Below are 6,954 nucleotides of genomic sequence, written 5' to 3'. Positions count from 1 at the left end.
CTGTAGCTGCCTGGCTGCGTTAGTAGTAGTGGTAGTAGCAACTTGAGCTGGGTATAAACAATTGTTTTCATATTCATGGGTTTCATCAGGTCCCTTTCCACAGGTGTATAAGATCAAGCACCTTGATTATCAATGCATGGTGCTTGATTAATACACCTGTGGAAAGGGACCTGATGAAACCCATGAATTGTTTCGTACCGACTGTACTCAGAGACCTTGAGAAATGGAGATCTATGTAAAAATTTGCCAGATGTCTCCTTTAAGAGCGCAGGGACTTGGAGGGTCTGGGGGAGTCTGGGGGTTTGGGGAGAAGGTGGAGAAGCTGCATAAATGGGGTAGATGAATAAGGGATGTAAAAATAGCCTCCGCTTCTAGACCTCTCCCGGGCTTACCTACAGTACAGTAACTGGCATGGATGGGGGGGGGGGGGGGGGGGTAAGGGAAAGGATGGGGGTAGAAGAATGGACAGAAGACCCCCATCCGCTCTTTCCTCTCAGTGAAGGACACAGTACCTGGGAGATATAGGCTAGAGTTGGAGTCTGTGTGATTTCAATCACCATCTGCTGCTCACTGTACAACATCCCACCATATACTGCAAAGACCCAATGCACTGTTAGTGCACCAACACTGAATGGTTGCTGGGATGGAAGACCTATTTAAAGGGACACTTCACCGATTAGCATTAAGCTTTGTATCTTTAGAAAACCAGTCATGTTTTTGAATGGTCGTGCATCATTCCCTCAGTTTGCCTTGAGATGGGAGAAATACGGATTTCAATGTTAGACCTCCTGCTTTCAATTATGTAAAAATCATCATTTTACATCATTGAAAGCAGGAAGTTCTATTCATGGGTTTCATTGAAATCCGTATTTCTCCCATCTCAAGGCAAACTGAGGGAATGATGCACGACCATTCAAAAACATGACTGGTTTTCTAAAGATACAAAGCTTAATGCTAATCGGTGAAGTGTCCCTTTAAGTCAAATAGGTTTGATCTATCCATGTGCATTGAAATACCCAAAGGAGATACCATAGATACCTTTATTTGTTATGGCACTGTATCTGAAAAGAGTAGTCCTGACTAATTTTGTTGTTATTGTTAGGCAGACAGGAGTGACCGAGATTAATACTGAGTAGGAAAAACACTGGCTGAAATAATGAAAAATATGCCGAACCCACTTAGCATCAGTCTGTGTTCAGCACTTGTCAGAGTAGCTTAATGAACAAGCAGTCAAATGTAATGGCCTTCGTTTCAACTTCATCATTTTAACACTGCAATTAAGTATCCCGCCATAAACAATCAGAGCTGAGTTTCCTGCCGTGCTGAGGGTTCGTTAGCATCAGGCAAGTAGGCCAGGCAATTAATCTCATATCTGACATAAATAGCTATCGTTAGAGAGTCCCGGTATCAGTGGATTTTGTGTAAGCAGTAACACTGCTGACGCTGTTGACATTATTTGAATCAGCTATAGATTTATTTTCAATAAGGTATCCACATGAACACTGGGGGAAAGGATAGATTGTTCTGGAAAGGAGTCAAGAAAATCAGGTCCAAGTCCCAAGTAGCATATCTGAGAGTATCACATTATAGTTATTAAAGGAATACATTATTGCTTTATTAAATTAGAGGAACGCATTGTTGCTTTGTTAAAGCATTTCTTGTCCTTTATAGTCTAGTAGATTTTCATAATGTTGTTGAAATTTTAAGAGCATGTTGCATCATATCTGCCCAGCCAATCTTCTTGACCCAAAATTAACATACGGGCATGGCTGACTACAAGCGTTCTGCATGTCTGCCCTTCAGAAAGGTCCAGGTGTTTAAGCCCCATGATCACCCTCTCCAAGAGAGGGTGATCATGTCCACAGAAGACTTTAGAAGTTCTTCTTGAAACTATCAGGTTGGCAGCTGTACATCAACTTGAATTTAAATAATAGGCTCAAAAACACATTTTAACATCAACCTACAAAAACCTATTACAATGGGGAAAAATGATATGCCGAGCCGTATACTTTCCACAGAAATCACAAATCACTTTTTCTTTTTCTGACCATGTACAACGGGAACCGAAGCAAGCAGAGTTCTACACTGTTCCCACCTGCCGTGTCTCCGCTGAGATAATTGTAACCACGAGGCGAAAGAAGCAGCTGACTGACTCGGCATTGAAGGGAGCTGGAGCTGAAGCTGTTTCCCCTCTCTTGGACTGACACACGAATCCACAACACAGACTGGAGACAGAGGAGGTAATTGAGGCTTACACACTGGAGGAAAGAGAAGGGGGGGGACTAGAATAGAAAAAAGGCTTAGGTAAACATTAAAAGAAGGTATCCATGACAGGAGGAGAGTCATATGTAAGTATGGGACTATGAGGCAGAATGCATGTGAAAGTCACCTAGACCAGGGGTCTCCAACAGTCCCCACCTATTTCTAAGTAGCTCTCCAAAAGGTTTGATATTTGAAAATGTTTACAAATCTGATAACCCAGTCACTTGGGAAACATGCTACAATTCGAAATCAAATTCTCAGTCTACAAAGAGAGAAGGTAAATGAGTTGAAAGGAACCTTTAAAAAGCATACAAGTCAACTATGTGAATACATGGCATGCTACTACAAATGTAAAAGCTCTCAGCCATGTCCATTTTGTCAAAGTCGCCCAGCCCTCGGAGGAGAAAAGGCTCTCGGTCACATCCATTTTGTCAAAGTAGCTCTCAGAGGAAAAAAGCTTGGAGACCCCTGACCTAGACTGCAATAGTTATGGTAAATAATGATAGCAAGATGTCTTACTGCATGAGAAATACCATCCAGTAGTGCTTACTATTCCATATACAGATGACAGATCAAGGGTGAGACAGCTCTGAGGTAAACTATCCTTAAGAGATTTTGATCCAATAAGCTTTCTGTTTGTTTAGTATGTTTGCTCGAAAAAAAATACAATCTAAATGTTCACATACCATTTAGAAAGGTGCCTTGCACCAAGCCACAAACAATTCCAGCCTATCAACACATTGCCTCGCGAACACAGACATCAGTAGAGATATTTGATCGTCTACTGAGATCAAACATCAGCAACCTTTTGTCAGAATGACAGACTCATACTTCCTGTTTAATCTGGTTGCTTATGTCACCGCAGCTGTTTCCAAAACCTCAGTGAGTTCAGTCATGCAGACTGCAGTGGAACTCTGGATGCCCAGTGCACATCCCAGGGCATCCACCAATATAGAGTAATGGAGGCAACTTTAACAGAAAAGCCCAGCAGTGTCACATGGGTGAGGGAGGAGAGGTAAGGACAGGCCTGCCCAGTGCCAAATGATGAAGAGGAAAAGGATGCCATAGGAAGAGAGGAGGAAACCATTGGTGGGAGAGGAAAGGAAGTCAAACAGGGACACAAGGAGCCCCAGAGAGAGAGAGAGATTTTCTTTTTTCATTTTTATGTGTTGACCTTATTGGTTCCAAGCAGATATTGTATCTGTTTGTATTGTTGTATGTCTGCTTTGGCAACACTGCTTTAATGAGTCATGCCAATAAAGCTACCTAACCTTTGAATTTGAATTTGAGAGAGCGAGAGAGAGAGAGAGAGAGAGAGAGAGAGAGAGAGAGAGAGCGAGAGAGAGAGAACTGAGGAGCTTTATAAGAACAAGGTCATGTGTGTCCAGATTCGGTCCCTCGGCTCATATGTGGTCTGGTCACACTCGGCCGTGATGGCCCGCTGAAGACAGCAGGTGGCTGCTGGCCGAGTCGCCCTGTCCGTGTTACGGCACAGCGAGTCCTCAGCTCAGAGCAGCACACCAAAGGATACTTTTCCAGATGGATTTCATTTTCTCACCTTCCTACTCGTTCATGCTCTCTCAAACAGCTTCAACAGTTTCTCTCCCTCTTTCCCCCTCTACCCCTCTCCCCCTGCGTTCTCCTCCCTCTAGATTTAGACTCTTGTGTGACGTCAGCACAAAGGTGTGTGTGTGTGTGTGTGTGTGTGTGTGTGTGTGTGTGTGCAGGCTGCCATATTGCCGGCTGGCCCCTTTCAAACATGTCTCCTGCCGCCATATGTCCCTCATGCCACTTCGGATGACTCTAATGTCCCTGCTGCATGCATGTGGAGAAGCAACGTCCTGTTTGTTCTCTGGCCAACTGGAATGGAGACACTAGGGCTGCTTACAACGCACAACTGAACTGACAGAGTTTGCGTGTCAGGTAGATACAGTGTGCACAGCACATTACTTAATGATTCACTGCCTTAATTGCATGGTTAATAGGAGAATGTTGTGTGTGGAATATCTATCATTCACATGGGGGAGAGGGGAATGTTTTTGGCTGTGTATTTCCCAGGGCACAGTGTAACAAACTGTAACTCCAACTGAGAAACATGTTGTTTTTTTTTTGTGGGCATTTATTTATGTACATGTACATACAGTACAACAAACACTCGTAATCCAAAGCACGCCCCTTGTTAATCAATTTTCGCTCTTACACTATCACATATAGCCTACATAAAGTGCAGAGATATATACAGTATATACTATCCCAATGAGAGGTCCGTGATGATGATGTATTTGCCTCTTACAGAGTAGCACCAGCCCAGTCAATATGTGCATTGGCATTGGCTAAGGTGGAGGAGAAGGGAGAAAGGCAGTAGGGGACTGGCCTCTACAAGGATCATCTGGGAGACCAATGCTGCTCTCCACTGGCTGTTGTCAGAATTCCATTCAGGAGGGCAAATTGGTATTACGCAATCTGATAACGTTGGGCCAGTGGACGAGCCTAAGTCTGCAGCCTAAATCGGTGTGGTGTGGACACTACATCAACACCCATGGACCTCCATCAGCTTGTTTGCAGCCAGTTTAAAATGTTTGCAGATAATTTAAAACTTTGAATTGGTGACAAAGCTGTTTGCAAAAAGTTTTTTGTTAGGTTGTTTATTTTCTGCATTTGTTGCCAGAAGGGTAAGTACAGTTATGCTACAGTGGAGTCATTTTTTTTTTTTTTTTTTTCAAATAGTGGATTTAGTTAAAAATCATAGTTTGCTGATGAGGGTAACATGGGATCTCCTCTCCAAAGACTCAAACTTTACCACCATAACTGACTCTGTAAAGATAACTTGCTAGTTGGCAGGTTTTCTCTCTCTCTTGATCTCCTTCCACACATAATAAATACGTAGCCTAAAATAAGTAAATGTGATTTATAGAGTACCACATTTATCCAAAGTGCTTCACATTAAAAGAAAGACAAGAAGACGAGAAAGAGTTCAAAAGGTGGTTCCAACACCAACTACAGCTGATACAGCTGACAGAGACAGATATACAGACACAATGCAAATAGAATATCCATCCAGTTCCAACAGGCTCAATGAGTGTTGAACGCAACGCGGAAGAGATGGGTGTTTTTAGCAATGATTTACTGTAAAACAGTCATAGAAGACGCTGATTTGAGGTCATGTGGTAGACTGTTCCAAGGGTGCAATGCACAGACATTGAAGGCACGGTCACCTTTCTGTGTGAGACGTGAACACGGTATGTCCATGTCCTTGGGATGCAGACCTTAGTGGTCGTGATGGAGAGCATACACTGTACGTTTACCATGTTTGTTACATAACCTGGAGCATGACCATTTTATACTTTAACAGTCAATGCCATCATATACGGGATTCTATTTTAACAGGAAGCCAGCGCAAACTTACCGGTACTAATGAGGAGAAATGAGAAACATGATAGGGGACTGGCTTCCACACTAATAATAATCTGACAGACCAATGCTGCTCTCTACTGGCCGTTTACTGAACTGCTCTCAGGAAGGCAAGTTATGATGACAGGTAGCTTATTTTAGTCAACATTTTATGTTCTTTATTTCAATAATTACAATAATCAAAGTGGTACTTTGGGGTTAACTGTAACCATTTTTGAGGCCGTTTAAAACGCACCAAATCAACAGGCCACCTGTTCACCATTCACTCAAATCAACAGGCCACCTGTGCACCATTCAACAGCCTCAGAAAATGGTTACAGTTAACCCCAAAGTACCATCAAAGTAGTAAGTGTAATTTTTGGCATTTTTTTTTTTTTAATTCCGTGCCACTGTTCTACCGTTTATTCCAAAAATGCAGTATAGGTCCCTAAGAGAGAGGGAGTGTAGGAGTGAGTGAGTGAGTGAGCTCACCTGCAGCTTCATCTCCAGCAGAGCTTTATATCATCACTGAGATGCAGAAGGTTCAGGAGATGTGAGGGTCTTCCCATCTGCGCGTGGACATGGAGGTTGGACTTCTCTCTGTTAGATACTGTGGAAGCAACCTTCAGCCTGAAAAGGGTGATACCAGTATCATATTCAAGACTTATTTGCATGTAAAAACTCAAACTCAAGCCAAAGCCACTCAATCTCTCTCTCTCTATAAACAAACTGGCACTTCCTGTCACTTCCCATCAGGCCATGGGTGTGTTACAAGATGGTCCAGTCAGAGCCCATTTTATGGAGAGCCGGTCCACTCGCTATTAGCCCTTTTCACGGTGATGTCAGACGAAGCGTTGCTGGGTATCCTCCGGCATGTCCAGCCACCAAATACTACAGAAGAAGAAGAAGAAGTATTATTATTATTATTATTATTGCATAATGTACCTTAGTCTAGTCTTTAGATGTGAGAGGTCTGAGAGTGTAGTCTTTCAACAATCTTTTCCAAACTTTTGCAATGTCTTCTGGTGGAGGAATGGCATACATTATTTCTTTGTTAGAGAAGACAGATGTTTTGCTATTTTGCTTACAGTGAGTGTGACTATCGTGACCCTGCAACCATTTTCAATTTTACATATGACTCTAAACATATCTCAAAATGTTCCTTTATGATACATAGTTTAAGACTGGGATAACATTTAGGACAATGCATCTGCATTTGCACACCCTTTGTACACAGTGGTGTGTGAATAAATTATATCTTCTTGCACTGGTGCATAAAAGATACACACACAACATGTTAAC

This window comes from Sardina pilchardus, chromosome 6 (genome assembly GCF_963854185.1).
Source record: "Sardina pilchardus chromosome 6, fSarPil1.1, whole genome shotgun sequence".
NCBI classification, from domain to species: domain Eukaryota; kingdom Metazoa; phylum Chordata; class Actinopteri; order Clupeiformes; family Clupeidae; genus Sardina; species Sardina pilchardus.
The sequence above is the reverse complement of the archived record's forward strand: the minus strand, read 5'-3'. Positions refer to the sequence as shown.